Source organism: Palaemon carinicauda, chromosome 22 (assembly GCF_036898095.1).
Source record: "Palaemon carinicauda isolate YSFRI2023 chromosome 22, ASM3689809v2, whole genome shotgun sequence".
In the NCBI taxonomy this organism is placed as follows: domain Eukaryota; kingdom Metazoa; phylum Arthropoda; class Malacostraca; order Decapoda; family Palaemonidae; genus Palaemon; species Palaemon carinicauda.
The window spans coordinates 3,357,823-3,377,668 of NC_090746.1; the positions used below are offsets into that span (position 1 = coordinate 3,357,823).

At 45.2% G+C, this 19,846-nt stretch overlaps 2 protein-coding genes across 7 annotated transcripts in view; one reads left to right on the top strand and one right to left on the bottom strand.

Moving 5' to 3' along the window:
• Nucleotides 1-11,575, bottom strand: part of LOC137616278 (uncharacterized) — a 54,347-nt gene extending 42,772 nt beyond the window's left edge. The window contains exon 1 of the mRNA XM_068345907.1: nucleotides 11,294-11,575. The gene's annotated coding sequence lies outside the window, so the exon portion shown is untranslated. The remainder of the gene's footprint in view (nucleotides 1-11,293) is intronic.
• A 559-nt stretch (nucleotides 11,576-12,134) lies between these two features.
• Nucleotides 12,135-19,846, top strand: part of Rab14 (RAS oncogene family member Rab14) — a 74,157-nt gene continuing 66,445 nt past the window's right edge. For 2 of the 6 annotated variants that reach the window (XM_068345908.1, XM_068345910.1), the window contains exon 1: nucleotides 12,135-12,232. The gene's annotated coding sequence lies outside the window, so the exon portion shown is untranslated. Of the gene's footprint in view, nucleotides 12,233-12,373; nucleotides 12,393-19,846 lie in introns of those variants that run through there. The other 4 variants (XM_068345911.1, XM_068345912.1, XM_068345913.1 and 1 more) reach the window with 3 other exon arrangements.

Here is a 19,846-nt window from a genome sequence, read left to right on the forward strand (position 1 = left end):
ATCAAGTCCGACTGGTGGACGCTAGATGCCATACAACTGCTTGACGCTCGACGCCACGTGACTCTCGGAACAATGACATTCGCGGTTTAGACGCTCGCGACTAAACGCTCGGAACTATGCTTGACACTTGGCGTCACATCCAACCGCTTGACGCTCGACGTCAAGTAACTGCTTGACGCTCGATGTCATGTCTAACTGCTTGACACTCGACGTCAAGTCCAACTGTTGGACGCTTGACGCCATGCAACTGCTTGACACTTGGCGTCACATCTAACTGCTTGACACTCGACGTCAAGTCCAACTGCTGGACGCTTAACGCCGTGCAACTGCTTGACACTTGGCGTCACGTCTAACTGCTTGACACTCGACGTCAAGTCCAACTGCTGGACGCTAGATGCCATACAACTGCTCGACGCTCGGCGCCACGTGAGTCTCGGAACAACGACATTCGCGGTTTAGACGCTCGCGACTAAACGCTCGGAACTATGCTTGACACTAGGCGTCACATCCAACCGCTTGACGCTCGACGTCACGTAACTGCTTGACGCTCGACGTCACGTAACTGCTTGACGCTCGCCGTCACGTAACTGCTTGACGCTCGACGTCACGTAACTGCTTTACGCTCGATGTCATGTCTAACTGCTTAACACTCAACGTCAAGTTCAACTGCTGGACGCTTGACGCCGTGCAACTGCTTGACACTTGGCGTCATGTCTAACTGCTTGACACTCGACGTCAAGTCCAACTGCTGGACGCTAGATGTCATACAACTGCTTGACGCTCGGCGCCACGTGACTCTCGGAACAATGACATTTGCGGTTTAGACGCTCGCGACTAAACGCTTGGAACTATGCTTGACACTTGGCGTCACATCCAACTGCTTGACGCTCGATGTCACGTAACTGCTTGACGCTCGACGTCACGTAACTGCTTGACGCTCGATGTCATGTCTAACTGCTTGACACTCGACGTCAAGTCCAACTGTTGGACGCTTGACGCCATGCAACTGCTTGACACTTGGCGTCACGTCTAACTGCTTGACACTCGACGTCAAGTCCAACTGCTGGACGCTAGATGCCATACAACTGCTTGACGCTCGGTGCCACGTGAGTCTCGGAACAACGACATTCGCGGTTTAGACGCTCGCGACTAAACGCTCGGAACTATGCTTGACACTTGGCATCACATCCAACCGCTTGACGCTCGACGTCACGTAACTGCTTGACGCTCGACGTCACGTAACTGCTTGACGCTCGATGTCATGTTTAACTGCTTGACACTCGACGTCAAGTCCAACTGTTGGACGCTTGACGCCATGCAACTGCTTGACACTTGGCGTCACGTCTAACTGCTTGACACTCGACGTCAAGTCCAACTGCTGGACGCTAGATGCCATACAACTGCTTGACGCTTGGCGCCACGTGACTCTCGGAACAATGACATTCGCGGTTTAGACGCTCGCGACTAAACGCTCGGAACTATGCTTGACACTTGGCGTCACATCCAACCGCTTGACGCTCGACGTCACGTAACTGCTTGACGCTCGACGTCACGTAACTGCTTGACGCTCGACGTCACGTAACTGCTTTACGCTCGATGTCATGTCTAACTGCTTAACACTCAACGTCAAGTTCAACTGCTGGACGCTTGACGCCGTGCAACTGCCTGACACTTGGCGTCATGTCTAACTGCTTGACACTCGACGTCAAGTCCAACTGCTGGACGCTAGATGTCATACAACTGCTTGACGCTCGGCGCCACGTGACTCTCGGAACAATGACATTTGCGGTTTAGACGCTCGCGACTAAACGCTCGGAACTATGCTTGACACTTGGCGTCACATCCAACTGCTTGACGCTCGATGTCACGTAACTGCTTGACGCTCGACGTCACGTAACTGCTTGACGCTCGATGTCATGTCTAACTGCTTGACACTCGACGTCAAGTCCAACTGTTGGACGCTTGACGCCATGCAACTGCTTGACACTTGGCGTCACGTCTAACTGCTTGACACTAGACGTCAAGTCCAACTGCTGGACGCTAGATGCCATACAACTGCTTGACGCTCGGTGCCACGTGAGTCTCGGAACAACGACATTCGCGGTTTAGACGCTCGCGACTAAACGCTCGGAACTATGCTTGACACTTGGCGTCACATCCAACCGCTTGACGCTCGACGTCACGTAACTGCTTGACGCTCGATGTCATGTCTAACTGCTTGACACTCGACGTCAAGTCCAACTGCGGGACGCTAGATGCCATACAACTGCTTGACGCTCGGCGCCACGTGACTCTCGGAACAATGACATTCGCGGTTTAGACGCTCGCGACTAATCGCTCGGAACTATGCTTGACACTTGGCGTCACATCCAACCGCTTGACGCTCGACGTCACGTAACTGCTTGACGCTCGACGTCACGTAACTGCTTGACGCTCGATGTCATGTCTAACTGCTTAACACTCGACGTCAAGTTCAACTGCTGGACGCTTGACGCCGTGCAACTGCTTGACACTTGGCGTCATGTCTAACTGCTTGACACTCGACGTCAAGTCCAACTGCTGGACGCTAGATGCCATACAACTGCTTGACGCTCGGCGCCACGTGACTCTCGGAACAATGACATTCGCGGTTTAGACGCTCGCGACTGAACGCTCGGAACTATGCTTGACACTTGGCGTCACATCCAACCGCTTGACGCTCGATGTCACGTAACTGCTTGACGCTCGACGTCACGTAACTGCTTGACGCTCGATGTCATGTCTAACTGCTTGACACTCGACGTCAAGTCCAACTGTTGGACGCTTAACGCCATGTAACTGCTTGACACTTGGCGTCACGTCTAACTGCTTGACACTCGACGTCAAGTCCAACTGCTGGACGCTAGATGCCATACAACTGCTTGACGCTCGGCGCCACGTGAGTCTCGGAACAACGACATTCGCGGTTTAGACGCTCGCGACTAAACGCTCGGAACTATGCTTGACACTTGGCGTCACATCCAACCGCTTGACGCTCGACGTCAAGTCCAATTGCTGGACGCTTGACGCCATGCAACTGCTTGACACTTGGCGTCACGTCTAACTGCTTGACACTCGACGTCAAGTCCAACTGCTGGACACTTGACGCCGTGCAACTGCTTGACACTTGGCGTCACGTCTAACTGCTTGACACTCGACGTCAAGTCCAACTGGTGGACGCTAGATGCCATACAACTGCTTGACGCTCGGCGCCACGTGACTCTCGGAACAATGACATTCGCGGTTTAGACGCTCGTGACTAAACGCTCGGAACTATGCTTGACACTTGGCGTCACATCCAACCGCTTGACGCTCGACGTCAAGTAACTGCTTGACGCTCAATGTCATGTCTAACTGCTTGACACTCGACGTCAAGTCCAACTGTTTGACGCCATGCAACTGCTTGACACTTGGCGTCACGTCTAACTGCTTGACACTCGACGTCAAGTCCAACTGCTGGACGCTTGACGCCGTGCAACTGCTTGACACTTGGCGTCACGTCTAACTGCTTGACACTCGACGTCAAGTCCAACTGCTGGACGCTAGATGCCATACAACTGCTTGACGCTCGGCGCCACGTGAGTCTCGGAACAACGACATTCGCGGTTTAGACGCTCGCGACTAAACGCTCGGAACTATGCTTGACACTAGGCGTCACATCTAACCGCTTGACGCTCGACGTCACGTAACTGCTTGACGCTCGATGTCATGTCTAACTGCTTGACACTCGACGTCAAGTCCAACTGTTGGACGCTTGACGCCATGCAACTGCTTGACACTTGGCGTCACGTCTAACTGCTTGACACTCGACGTCAAGTCCAACTGCTGGACGCTAGATGCCATACAACTGCTTGACGCTTGGCGCCACGTGACTCTCGGAACAATGACATTCGCGGTTTAGACGCTCGCGACTAAACGCTCGCAACTATGCTTGACACTTGGCGTCACATCCAACCGCTTGACGCTCGACGTCACGTAACTGCTTGACGCTCGACGTCACGTAACTGCTTGATGCTCGACGTCACGTAACTGCTTGACGCTCGACGTCACGTAACTGCTTGACGCTCGACGTCACGTAACTGCTTGACGCTCGATGTCATGTCTAACTGCTTAACACTCGACGTCAAGTTCAACTGCTGGACGCTTGACGCCGTGCAACTGCTTGACACTTGGCGTCATGTCTAACTGCTTGACACTCGACGTCAAGTCCAACTGCTGGACGCTAGATGCCATACAACTGCTTGACGCTCGGCGCCACGTGACTCTCGGAACAATGACATTTGCTGTTTAGACGCTCGGAACTATGCTTGACACTTGGCGTCACATCCAACTGCTTGACGCTTGACGTCACGTAACTGCTTGACGCTCGACGTCACGTAACTGCTTGACGCTTGATGTCATGTCTAACTGCTTGACACTCGACGTCAAGTCCAACTGTTGGACGCTTGACGCCATGCAACTGCTTGACACTTGGCGTCACGTCTAACTGCTTGACACTCGACGTCAAGTCCAACTGCTGGACGCTAGATGCCATACAACTGCTTGACGCTCGGCGCCACGTGAGTCTCGGAACAACGACATTCGCGGTTTAGACGCTCGCGACTAAACGCTCGGAACTATGCTTGACACTTGGCGTCACATCCAACCGCTTGACGCTCGACGTCACGTAACTGCTTGACGCTCGATGTCATGTCTAACTGCTTGACACTCGACGTCAAGTCCAACTGCGGGACGCTAGATGCCATACAACTGCTTGACGCTCGGCGCCACGTGACTCTCGGAACAATGACATTCGCGGTTTAGACGCTCGCGACTAAACGCTCGGAACTATGCTTGACACTTGGCGTCACATCCAACCGCTTGACGCTCGACGTCACGTAACTGCTTGACGCTCGATGTCATGTCTACCTGCTTAACACTCGACGTCAAGTTCAACTGCTGGACGCTTGACGCCGTGCAACTGCTTGACACTTGGCGTCATGTGTAACTGCTTGACACTCGACGTCAAGTCCAACTGCTGGACGCTAGATGCCATACAATTGCTTGACGCTCGGCGCCACGTGACTCTCGGAACAATGACATTCGCGGTTTAGACGCTCGCGACTAAACGCTCGGAACTATGCTTGACACTTGGCGTCACATCCAACCGCTTGACGCTCGATGTCACGTAACTGCTTGACGCTCGACGTCACGTAACTGCTTGACGCTCGATGTCATGTCTAACTGCTTGACACTCGACGTCAAGTCCAACTGTTGGACGCTTAACGCCATGCAACTGCTTGACACTTGGCGTCACGTCTAACTGCTTGACACTCGACGTCAAGTCCAACTGCTGGACGCTAGATGCCATACAACTGCTTGACGCTCGGCGCCACGTGAGTCTCGGAACAACGACATTCGCGGTTTAGACGCTCGCGACTAAACGCTCGGAACTATGCTTGACACTTAGCGTCACATCCAACCGCTTGACGCTCGACGTCAAGTCCAACTGCTGGACGCTTGACGCCATGCAACTGCTTGACACTTGGCGTCACGTCTAACTGCTTGACACTCGACGTCAAGTCCAACTGCTGGACGCTTGACGCTGTGCAACTGCTTGACACTTGGCGTCACGTCTAACTGCTTGACACTCGACGTCAAGTCCAACTGGTGGACGCTAGATGCCACACAACTGCTTGACGCTCGGCGCCACGTGACTCTCGGAACAATGACATTCGCGGTTTAGACGCTCGCGACTAAACGCTCGGAACTATGCTTGACACTTGGCGTCACATCCAACCGCTTGACGCTCGACGTCACGTAACTGCTTGACGCTCGATGTCATGTCTAACTGCTTGACACTCGACGTCAAGTCCAACTGTTGGACGCTTGATGCCATGCAACTGCTTGACACTTGGCGTCACGTCTAACTGCTTGACACTCGACGTCAAGTCCAACTGCTGGACGCTTGACGCTGTGCAACTGCTTGACACTTGGCGTCACGTCTAACTGCTTGACACTCGACGTCAAGTCCAACTGCCGGACGCTAGATGCCATACAACTGCTTGACGCTCGGCGCCACGTGACTCTCGGAACAATGACATTCGCGGTTTAGACACTCGCGACTAAACGCTCGGAACTATGCTTGACACTTGGCGTCACATCCAACCGCTTGACGCTCGACGTCACGTAACTGCTTGACGCTTGACGTCACGTAACTGCTTGACGCTCGATGTCATGTCTAACTGCTTAACACTCGACGTCAAGTTCAACTGCTGGACGCTTGACGCTGTGCAACTGCTTGACACTTGGCGTCATGTCTAACTGCTTGACACTCGACGTCAAGTCCAACTGCTGGACGCTAGATGCCATACAACTGCTTGACGCTCGGCGCCACGTGACTCTCGGAACAATGACATTCGCGGTTTAGACGCTCGCGACTAAACGCTCGGAACTATGCTTGACACTTGGCGTCACATCCAACCGCTTGACGCTCGATGTCACGTAACTGCTTGACGCTCGACGTCACGTAACTGCTTGACGCTAGATGTCATGTCTAACTGCTTGACACTCGACGTCAAGTCCAATTGTTGGACGCTTGACGCCATGCAACTGCTTGACACTTGGCGTCACGTCTAACTGCTTGACACTCGACGTCAAGTCCAACTGCTGGACGCTAGATGCCATACAACTGCTTGACGCTCGGCGCCACGTGAGTCTCGGAACAACGACATTCGCGGTTTAGACGCTCGCGACTAAACGCTCGGAACTATGCTTGACACTTGGCGTCACATCCAACCGCTTGACGCTCGACGTCACGTAACTGCTTGACGCTCGATGTCATGTCTAACTGCTTGACACTCGACGTCAAGTCCAACTGCTGGACGCTAGATGCCATACAACTGCTTGACGCTCGGCGCCACGTGACTCTCGGAACAATGACATTCGCGGTTTAGACGCTCGCGACTAAACGCTCGGAACTATGCTTGACACTTGGCGTCACATCCAACCGCTTGACGCTCGACGTCACGTAACTGCTTGACGCTCGACGTCACGTAACTGCTTGACGCTCGATGTCATGTCTAACTGCTTAACACTCGACGTCAAGTTCAACTGCTGGACGCTTGACGCCGTGCAACTGCTTGACACTTGGCGTCATGTCTAACTGCTTGACGCTCGACGTCACGTAACTGCTTGACGCTCGATGTCATGTCTAACTGCTTAACAATCAACGTCAAGTTCAACTGCTGGACGCTTGACGCCGTGCAACTGCTTGCCGCTCGGTGCCATGTGACTCTTGGAACAAGGACGCCCGCGATTCAGACGCTTGGAACTATGACATTCGCTCATCCAACAACAGAGACAAAGAAGTTGTACTGTACTCAGTTCCAAACATTGTGTCAAACTCTTACAGCATCGTTAATAGTGCTGGATGCTCGACGTCCTGCTGGAAGCTCGACGTCCTGCTGGAAGCTCGATGACGTCACACTTGTAGTCCAATGACGTCCTGCTGAAAGCTCGATGACGTCACGCTTGCCGTCCAATGCTCTGACACTCGGTGTTACGTGTCATGACTTCCAGCTACTCGACGCTTGGCGTGATGTAGTCCATTCCTTAACACTCGGCGTCCTTCTTGACGCTAGCCTATTTGTCTAGAAGGAAGTGAAATACATAAGACGCCAGCCTTGTCTGTGAGCTGTGTCAACCGACGGTGAAGATAACACTTTTACCTCGCCTTTCCTACGGCGAGAGCGAGCGTCCTGGGAAGCGACAACAGGAACGCTCGAGGGGACGTCTGCTCGAGCGCTAACGCCTCTCGTTTCCTTTCGCCGATCGACATTCCTTCTCCCAGGGGTTGGGGAGCTTGGAAGAGGTCTAAGGCTAGGATAATGACAGGTTCGAGCAGATGCACCCTCCACTGACTGCTTAAATTCACTGCACTAATTTAGCACTGAAAATTGTCATTTTTATACTCTTTCACATAAGACCATAAATAGACCTGCCCGCTGCGAGAGATATTACTCACCCGCCAAGGGCTTGAATGAGAATTCAATAGGTTATTTGATTAATATTAGAAATCCCAATATCGAAAACAAAAATAAATAACGATACAAAGTAATTTGTGCGACTGTATTGATTGTCTGAGAACTACGAAGTGTAACTTTAACTGTACGCTAGTTTTATTTAAACTGAAAATAGATCGATGATTATCTAAATAAAGTATACTAATAGGACAAATATAATCTTAAAAATAATATATTCCTTTTATATATATCAAAAGAGCTTAATAACTTTTGGTATGTAAGTAGAATTTTTGTTTTTCATAAATAACGATACAAAGTAATTTTTGAGACTGTATCGATTGACTGAGAACAACGTAGCGTAACTTTAACTGTACGCTAGTTTTATTTAAACTCTGAAAATAAATCGATGATTAACTAAATAAAGTATACTAATAGGACAAATATATTCTTAAAAATAATATATTCCTTTTATATTATAAAAAGTTAAATACTTTTATACTTTTGGTTTGTTCCGCATAGAAAAAGAAATGAATACGCAAGTCATACTACGTAGTAACTATGCAGTTTACGTCATATGATTGTGATGTCAGTGTTGGCGGAGTGTTTACCTACCGCCATCATGTTTTAAGAGTAGGTTCGTTATTTTTATAGTAGGCTAAAAAAACTCCTAAACCTACCCCTTTCAAGTTATGAAGATATCGATCATAACCCAACCACTACTTTGTCGAAATAAAACCAAACTAGCGAAAGCCAACAGTAAATTGTACATCACCAAGATGACTGCAATTATACAGGTTACAGCGAGTGAAAAATCCAACGATGTTGCTGGCATGTGCGGCAGGGAAGATCTGAGAAATCATGGAATGGTTCCAGGTACAGTACCTCGCTATGGGCGCGCAGGTGGTACACCTGGCTACCCAATCTGCGATTGCCGCGAGTTTTGAAATTTCTGCCGGACGTCAAGGACGTATAGCTATATATATAACTACCCGCTAAGTCAGATGTTTAAAAATGCATGGCATCAAGGTCTACAAACTCGCCACACAGCGGGGGCCCATGCCAGTGCCAAAGAAGCAACAAAAGACCAATATTCCACATGCTAAACAACAGTATAATATGGAGTGGCATACATGATGTTTTTGTTCCCACCATGAAGACCTGTATATCTGTAAGAACTGGTTCAAGAAGGATAATAACCATCCTGCGCAATGGATGTGCACCACCTGTCATGGAACCTCTGCATGTCTGGCACCAGGATCTGCTTCACCTCCTTTCATTCCTTTCTTGATAGTATGACAAGACGATGCACAGGTCCTTCAACCTCCTAAGCCCTGTGGCAGCAGTAGCACCAAGTACCTGAGGGCACTTTAAGCAAAAGATAATTTCTCGAAGACTGAAGAGGAACGGATTTACGTGTACTGAACTGAGGTTGCCAGCAACTAAACCCCCCTTGATATTTCAGCTCCAGACTCCCTCAATCAGTGCTCAGTGGTACTTGTTCTCAATCATACTGAATCTATGTTGAACCCTTGCAAGATTTACTTCTCTTGTAAGTTTCCAAGGTTAAACTTCGTTAGAATCTCAACCAGCGCTTTTGTTGTAATTTTTATATTTCTCGGTTAAAACACGTGAAAACAAAACACTCTTTTTGTTTATAATTATAGTGTCCTTTTACAGGTTTGCGACTGTCAACGTGAAACGTTAAGGTGATTTTGTAAGTTAGTAACTACTAACTTGTAGTTTTAATGTGCTTTCTATATGAATGTAAGTGTTAACGGGTAAATGCAAGGTCCACCAGTAAGTGTGTAACAGTAATTGTTGAGCAATTTCATATTTTTTAAGTTTTCTATATATATATATATATATATATATATATATAATATATATATATATATATATATATATATATATATATATATATAATATGAAACATGTTTTCTCACCAACATTTACAAATTCCCAATGGGTTACATTATAGGTGCAACCTGTTTTTTGTTTAAATTACAGGAGTAAAAATATCTAAGATGCCTCAAGATTAACATGCTAAGAGGGCTTTTTAAATATATTTACGACATCGGCCACCTTTATGTATGATCACGGAGGGTCGCAGAGGAGCATTAGCCCCTGTTTAAGTAAGTAGGTAAGGACACAGCATGTAGGTTAGTTTAGGGGGTAAGTTTAGGTTAGTTGACGTCCATTTTTTTTATGCATACGGGAGGAACCGGCCGCTCATATGCAAAGGCTTCTAAGAAGCCTCAAAATTAACATTGAAAAGGGGACTCGGGTGCATGTATATTAACGGCCGACTAAGAATACGGCAGTGTGGGGGGGGGGTTGAAGAGGGGAGTTAGCCCCCTTTAGGCAAGTAGGTAAATATACAGCTTGTAGGTTAAGTTTGGTGGGGAAATTTAGGCTAGTTGGTTTCCATTTTCTATGAAAATGAGAGGAACTGACCGCTGTGATAAAAAGGCTGCGAGGAAATTGCTATCTATTATATATATATATATATATATATATATATATATATATATATATATATATAATATATATATATATATATATATATATAATATAAACATATATATATATATATATATATATACAAATGTTGTCACTATAGGGAATAACAATTTAATTCTTTAATCTTTCAGAAAGTTACATAGCCTAAATGTTCTAGCATACTTAGTTCAACATAGCAAACTCTTAGCTGTCTTTCATATGTTTCGGTTTTACTATAAAAAAATTGGGGTACACGTAGAAAAACTCCTGTTTTCTTTGAAAATGATCTTTATTTCCTTTGCATACAAATAGTTAATAACATATACCTTAATATATCAGCGGAAAGTTTCTCCTGCTTGCATAAAAAATGAAGGAGCCTTTGTATATCAGCGGCCAGTTTCTCCCTTGTGGATTAAAAATGGATATCAACTAACCTAACCTATAAGATGTGTCCTTACCTACTTGCCTAACGGGGAGTTAACGGCCCCTGCGACATCCCTTAGACTGCCGTATTTCAAGTCAGCCATCATCATACATACAACCCAATCTGTTTTACCGAGGCCACTGGTGTGGTTGGCCACTACAGTGTGGGGTTAGCCTTCCCCAGCTGACGTTCTGGTGAGTAACTATTCTGATGAAACTGGAACCTTGACCCTCAATGACTCTCAGTTCAGTCTTTGCATTTTTTATTCCTACCTACATTTGTCTTAAGGTTAACTTTTTCGTTTTTTATGAGGTTTCCTTGTCTGGCCTCTGTTACATTTTACACTAACCTTTTTCTTGTTATGGTTGCATCATCACAGTCTGACACCATAGACTACAGTGCCACTGACATAGGGTAAACATATTAAAGTCGACATGGCGATCATTATTCCAACACTCTACAATAGAGAGCATGAGAGTAGTCTAGAGGTACCTAGGCACAATAGTGACTACACAGGAGACATATAAATCCATAGAGTGGCATATTGTGTTTTTATCACGAAAATAATGACTTTTAAGTGAATCACCACAAAACACAACTGAAGCTGGTGGGTGTCACATCATCTATGTATGAGTATTGCGTCGATGTAACTTTGTCCAAATGAATTAATATCAAAGTTGATACTCGCTGAAACCTATTTTGATGTTTATTTAAGCTAATTGTGCATTTTATTCTACTATAAAATTCTTGTACTTTCTCAAGAACTGAGGTATTGCAGATTAATCATGTGGTGGTTAAAATTCTACAGGATACTAGAACAAAGTTAGGAGCAATATTCCAATGAAATGTATTTATGAGAGTATTCTTATATTGGAAAAATATATTAAGACCCAAAGGCATATTAACAAAAAGTAATTGTTCGCGTGCTCAGATAAAGCACACAATAACACATAACCTGAGAGGCTGCATTTTGAGAGAGACAATACACCGTAGGAATCAGCTGTTCTATTTTGATGAGGCAGAAGTAACCGAAAATGATTATTTCGTTTATTTTGTGATAATATTGATTTTTATGGAATTTATTTAATCCAATATGATTAAATATTATTATAAATATCATTTATAAATTATTTTTACTTTAATTATATATAATTTAGAAAATATGGCAATTTATTTCATTCGAGTACTTTGGTCATGCGAAGTTTACTAATCGCCATATTGCAGAAGACTCGATTGTCATGAATTAAGGTTGACTATCGATTTACTTCCCCTTTGGTTTCACATATTGGTAAGTTAATTAACACGTTATTGTTTCTAAACTTTTGTTATTTCAATAAGCTGCAAGTGAGAGTCATTTGATTCCTATCAGAGGCAAGTTACGTCTATCATTTGGGTGACAGAGTTGGAAGTGTCAAAATAAGACAATCAAAACAAACGTCAAACGGAAAGTAAGTACTGCGAAATTAGTTTTTATTAAGTGTTGCCTTTCCATTCGTTTGTTTCTTTTGCTGTACGATGGATTCTAATGTAGACCCTATGCCGTTTGTAATAACTTTTATCGTATATTCTGATTTGTACCCTTGCATGAATGAATACGTAGCTCAAATATATCCTACACCCACCTCTTATTGTGTTCTATCTTGCCCAGACGTTTATTTCTATGAATCCAGCATTTTATCAAGTCTATTAGTTAATAAAATTATTGGTAGTTGCTGATTTTAACAACTGAGAAAAATTAATTATGGTTTTTATGTTTATCACATGATTAGCCTATTTAAATATGTAGATATAGCCTTGTGTGATGTTGGTTCTGTGTAATTTGTAGAACGGTGAACACACCCACCAAATACCTTAGAAGAGGTACCTGTGGGGTTGCAGGTCGATGTTAGTCGTAACCTGTAAGGACCCGTCGACATTGATAAGGTTTAAGTGCCCGGGGGGTAAATTAGGTTAGACCATATTTCTCTGATTTACTAAAATGGGGTTGATCCGTTTTTCTGTGTCTGCTAATCTGCAAACTCTGCCAAGATTTCGGAGGAGGTAGATTGAAGAATTGGTTGAGCCACGGTCAGTACACTCTTAGGTGTATCAGACTTCACATTCAGGTACTATCCAAACATTCTAAGTCACAGAGGAGCTCAAACGCCATGGTAATGTGGTAAGACGAGTTGGTTTTTATGCAAAGCAATTTAGTATTGTTGTTAAAGAGGTTGTCATTGTTAGTTAGTTAGGTGTCTTTATGATATGTAGAATAAGAATTTCCAACAGATTTTGTCATTAGAACAATTCATAATCCATAAAAGTTTACCACCCTTTTTCTCCAAAAGATTAATTGGTCACTTGTGTAATTTCGCACACAATTGTGGTAATAGGAGATTGTAGGCAAGGATATGATGTCTTAGGTCATGTTGGGAACTGCGGGGAACCCTAATAGGTTACGTTGTGACCCTGTGTTTGTTTCCCTTATTATTCTCATAAAGGGTTAATAGTTACTAATATAATTTTACATAGAATCATCATCAATAGACCTGTTTTATAAGGATATAGTTCATTAATTTTAGTCGCAAATTATACCAAATAACACTATTATTTCTGTAACTCACTAAGATGGTCAAAAGAAAACAAGACCATTATCGTGATAGCTTCTGTAGGGTTGATGCATGAGCCAGGGACTTGACTCAAACCTATTGCTGTTGATTCGTAACAATGATTTAAGTATCCTCTTTCCTACCTTCACAACTCATTATTTATATCTAATTTTAGACAATGAACCATCTCTTTGCCTTTTCAGATGTTGTTATTGCTAAGATATTATTATATTATCATGTGTCATTAGAGGCTGCATTATTTAAGAGCCTTTGTCTGGATTTTGTTATATTTGAGATATTGTCTTGACAATATAGTACTAGTTTTCATTTCCCTTGTTGTGTTGTACATTGTAGTTATTCTATTGCATGCATAGGATCCTGTTTAGTATGTGAGGGGAGGGTATTTAGTGGGATTGGAAATTGCTCACACTACTTACGGTCGATAATGATAAATTCGTTCCCCTACTGGTATAGGTAAAAATTCCCACACACACATTATAGCTAGCAATTTCAGTATTCTCTGTTCATTAAGAGTACCAGAATAACTCATGGGTTCAAGTTTTCATTGAAGGTTTGGCGGACATTTGCAGGTGTAGGATAAAGTGTATGAGTGCTTTGTTATATATGAATGGTTCTTAAAGCTGTATAAGGCAGACTTCTCCGGTGTCGATATCCACACGGTGTTTATTATAAACAAGTTTCAATGAATGTTACAGAATGAATTTTGTCTGGTAATTGTCAAGCCCCAGGAAGCAGCAGACTAATTGAACTATTTCTGGGTAAAAACTATAAGATGGTCTTAATCTTTTATTCTATAGGTTATATACCTTATCGAACTCTGTAAATCTGTGAAACATCGTCCATGTGGAAGCTATGTACATGATGTTTTTACTTAGCATCAGTTTATCCCAGAGTTGCAAAACCAACTCTATTTGGTGGTTGTATGAGTTTGGAGCCATCTTATAAAACTATTTTGTTCCTATCATCTTGGTGATTACCATATATTTCTGCATATAAGACAACTGCTGATTTACAAAACCATCTGTGTATAGGCTAGCTTTTGCATCAACATGTATCGTATCAACAATTGGTTATGTTATTACTAATGTTGTTTTACTTATTGTAGCCTAAGAAATTCAAAATAAAGGGGATTCTATGTCATGTTTTTCATAAACACACCGCCTCAAATGGAAATATTGTTTTGTTTACGTTTCATCGCCAATCGTAACAAACAAGCGACTGCATTTGCTCATGTAATTGATAACTAATGATACTAATAGCTTTTAGTCAACTTTATGAAAACCGTAAACCATATACCACTTTAGAAATTATATTAAGAATACTTTTTGTTTTTCATATATGAGCGTATCCTCATTAGCGGTAGTTTGAATCATTTGACGATGTTTAAATTTCCTCAGCTGGGCTTGCATAAAAAAGTAGTTGATTTCATCGATACAGAATTATTCCTCAAGTAGACTATTTATTATGTAGATATGCTAATAATATATAAGGTAATAATGGATTTAGTTCCTTTATTATCTCATTTCATAATGTGAATCTTTTAATGTATGAGATTGGTTATTGTACCAAGGCCAAGGCTAGCCTACCAATAAACATCACTTGTAATTAAAGGTTTATATTTTTAGAATGGTAGTACAAGATGATCCCCAAATTTCAGGGGTGAGTTTTAGGATTTGAAGGTCACTTTATACTCAGAAATACACATTAGTTGTTCAGCTGTCGTTATAAGACGGTATGTACATTTCTGTGATGTCTTTTTGTGTTGGTATAGCCCCCAATGGATAACTCTGTAGGGGTGGGCCTTCCACCTTACTGAAGATGTCCTTGTCCAAGTGGCTTCTCAGTGTGCTAGGGGTTGGGGTTCCTACCTACCTCCCAAGAACTACCAACATCTCATTATAGATTTCAACAGCCAAATTCCAGCTTCACTGAAATCATACTCCAATTAAAGGAGTCAAGTTTGAATATATATAGCAGTTAGGAAAAGTACAAATAAAATGAAAGAATTTGTGATAATTTTTGGTCATCCCTCGACCAAAACCAACATTAATAATCTAAACAAACCATCGCGATACAACAGGCACTACTCCATTAGTTGCCCAGTAACCATCATTTACTCCTAACTCTATCATTCTGCCAAATTGTGCAATTCCTGACTTCATGATATTATGGATCTACATTTTATGCATTCTACCCTGATTAGTTACTAGTTCTTATTAACTGTATATTAATGGTGAAGTATTTGGCCGATGTGATAACGTCCCTGACCGATGAACGCCAGACTTGGGTTCGAGTCCTGATCAAACCTGATATTTTCTTTGATCGCTGCAACCTCACCATCCTTGTGAGCTAGGGTTGAGGGTTTTGGGGGAGCCTATAAGGCCATTTGCTGAGTCATCAGTAGCCATTGCCTGGCCCTCGTTGATCCTAGCTAGCTTGGGTGGTGATCATATACATATAAGGTCAGTCTCTAGGGCATTGTCCTGCTTAATAGGGCAATGTCACTGGCCCTTGACTTTGCCATTCATGAGCAGCCTTTAAACTTTAAACCCTGATCCAGATGTAATTAGTTAAATAAAAATTTAAAGAAATACAGCTCAACCTGCAATGGTCTAACAAATTTTTATTAATGAATGTATGTTTATATAGACCTATAGTAAATGAATGCTGATCTAGTATTCTTGTGGTTTCTGTAGGCTATTTGAAGACAAGAATTGACCTTCAACCAGACTTCCTTGGAAGTATCAACTTTAACTTGAAAGGTTTCCTAACTTCTTTGCTTGCTGCTAAGTCAGCATAGAATATATTTCTCTTCAGTCTTCTGTGTTTATTATTGCACTTAACCAAAGTTATTTTCAAGATTATAATGATTAGAGATATTACAGTTATCACTAGAATTCCTAAATATTGTACAGTACTACAATATTTGACAAAAATATTATTAAATTTTCAATATTAAACTTAGCCGGTGATCATATAAGCTGTCGGCTCTGCTGCCCGACAGAAAAACCTAAGGACAAAATACGCCAGCGATCGCTATACAGGTGGGGGTGTACATCAACAGCGCCATCTGTCGAGCAGGTACTCAAGTACTCCATGTAAACACAGAACCAATTTTCTCTCTGTCGTGCCACTGGCAAGACCTACTAAATACGCTGTTGCTTACTGGATTGATTTTCACAGATTTTGGTGAAGTACTCATTTCTAGTTATTAGCTTTCGCTTTGCAGAGGTTATCTTCAATACTTCCTTGCATTCTTTGATTGAATTTTGGATTATTTGTTGACGACTTGGATAGATTTTGAATTTCCCCTTTGACTAATTCAAGATGGCTGACCCTTCTCAAGTTCCTAAATACAGGAAGTGTAGTGCTAGGGACTGTTCAAGGTGTCTTCCGAAGGCCTCTATCGATCCGCACACCATTTGTTCCAATTGTCGGGGTAAATCCTGTCAATGGGAAGATCGGTGTGAGGAATGCGTTGGGCTTTCGGAATTCGATTTTCTCGAATTCCTTAAATATTCACGTAGGCTAGAGAGAGATAGAGTCAGGAGGAGTTCATCTCGCTCAGTTGATTTTTCCTCTCCCCATGCCCCACAACCTATTCCTTCCCCTGTAGTGGTTGCTCCTGATCCCCCTTCTAGCACTCAACAACCTTCGATGGCAGATATGATGCGTGCCATCCAGGCTCTTGGTGAGAGAGTCGAGTCATTGGCGAGTGACCGTAACCAACTCGTGGCAGACGTCAGGGAGTTGAAGGGTAAGAGTGCAGTGGGTAGTGACCTAGTGAGTGGAAGTGTTGTGAAAAGTGTTAGTGTTGCGCTTGAGGGTGCGTCTGTTCGTGCCTGTCGTCCTCCCAGTCCGGGACCTCTTGCAAGCTCCCAAGCCCAGGGGAGAAGCAATGTCGTACGACCAAAGGGTTCGACAGGCTTTAATCAGCGGACAGACGTTCCCTCCGTGGTTTCGGACGTATCTTGCCAAGATCGCCCCACCCACAATAAGACGAGAGAGCCCATTTATTCCTCGTCTGCGGAAGATGTTTCTCGGAAGAAACAATGGACCAAGGTCTCACGACCTCTCAAACGCAAGGTCCCTTCCGCGCAAGTCCAACGGCCCAGTTGTAGCCACTGGGTCAGTTCGGACTCGCTGCAGTCTTCAGATGACTGCACACCTCCTAAGAGAGGCAAAGCGGTACCGCAACAGGCAGTAACACTGTCTGTTGCCGCACCTGCTGCTGTAGACCCTAAGTGGGCTTTGCTGCAGACCATGCAGACACAGTTGTCATCGTTAATGCAGGACTTTCGTGAGGAGAAGGTTGACGCTGCACCCGTTAGCCTACAACCAACCACGGTTGTGCGTCCAGTTGACGCTGAGGCTACCTTCTCCCGCACTCCAGCTGTGAGAGTCCCGCCACCCATGCGCACTATACCCTGCCAGCCGCATGTTGACGTTCGCCGACGCACGGAACCCTCCGTTGACATTCGCGATTTACAACAACAACAACCTAAGTTGTTTTGTTTTGACGCGGTGCGTCAACCTCCGCAACCCACTGTGGTTACCCCTACTCGCCCACAGCAGACTATACAGTCGGGAGTAGACGCTTTGCGCCCCCGCGCAGCTATGGTTGTTGCCTGCTCTCAGACTGACCAACAGTTCCATGACGTTGCGTCCAGTGCAGTCACGCATGCACCCGTGCTGCCGGACTCAGCTGACCAGCCAATGCCTACTCCTTTGCCGCTTCCTCTTCAGCATTCAGACGATGGACTCTCTGATGATGACGACGCTGCACACCTTGACGACCCGCACACGGACATCGACGAACCCAAGACCACGCCTCCCTCCCTGGACTTTAGAAAAGTACTTGCACTTTTCAAGGACTTGTATCCAGATCAGTTTGTTTCTGCGGCCCCACGCTCACCTCCATCTGAGTTCGCTTTAGGCACGCAGTCATCCGCGCCTGCCTTTACGAAGCTCGTCCTCTCCTGCTCGTCCAAGAGAGCTTTAAGGGTGTTGGGATATTGGATGCAGTCCAAAAAAGCACCTGGGGAAGACAGCATTCTTGTTTCCCCCTGCGAAACTCGCTTCCAGATCGAGCGTCTGGTATGCCACGGGAGAAGTTCTCGGCTTGGGAGTTCCTGCCTCTGCCCAGGCCGACTTCTCAAGTCTAGTAGACTCTCCCCGCAGGCTGGCCATGAGACGCTCCAAGATTTGTTGGACTCCTTCAGATTTAGATCATCTGATGAAAGGAGTGTTCAGAGCGTTCGAAGTGTTTAACTTTTTGGACTGGTGTTTGGGAGCGTTGAGCAGGAAGACCTCCCCTTCTGACAAGGAAACTTCCATGCTCATTATGTCCTGCATGGACAAGGCCATACGGGACGGTTCCAGTGAGCTTGCGGCTTCGTTCGTTTCCGGGGTCCTCAAGAAACGAGAAAACCTTTGCCCCTTCTTGTCAGCTGGAGTAACTCAATGTCAGAGGTCGGAGCTTATGTTTGCCCCTCTCTCGAAGTGCCTTTTCCCAGAGGAGTTGATCAAGGAGATTGCTGCCTCCTTGATTCAAAAAGACACGCATGACCTGGTTGCGTCATCTGCACGCAAAGCCACCCCTTTGCCTTCCGTGTCTAGACCCAGGATGGATACTCCAGCGTCAAGATTCATTCCGCCCTTTCGTGGCAGAGCCTCCAGCAGAGGAGGTGCTCGTGCCGAAGGGAAACGTGGGAGCAAGAAGAAAGGTACCAAGTCCTTTAGAGGCAGAGTCTGACTGCCACATTCTTCAGACAGCAGTGGGAGCCAGACTCAAGAACTACTGGCAGTCCTGGGAGAACAGGGGCGCAGATGCACAATCTGTGAAGTTGCTCAGAGAGGGGTACAAGATCCCATTCTTGCGCAAGCCCCCTCTAGCAACGACTCCCATCGACCTCTCTCCCAGGTACAGAGAGGAGGACAAGCGACTAGCTTTGAAGCAAGAGGTGTCTCTCTTACTAGAAAAGGGAGCGTTAGTCAAAGTCCGGGACCATCAATCCCCGGGCTTCTACAACCGTCTCTTCTTAGTGGTAAAGAAGACAGGAGGGTGGAGACTGGTGCTAGACGTCAGTGCTCTGAATGTCTTTGTCACCAAGCAGACGTTCGCCATGGAGACGACAAAGTCTGTTCTAGCAGCGGTCAGGAAGGAAGACTGGATGGTCTCTTTAGACCTCAAGGACGCTTACTTTCACGTCCCCATCCACCCAGATTCCCAACCTTTTCTAAGGTTCGTTTACGGGAAGGTTGTCTACCAATTTCAAGCCCTGTGCTTTGGC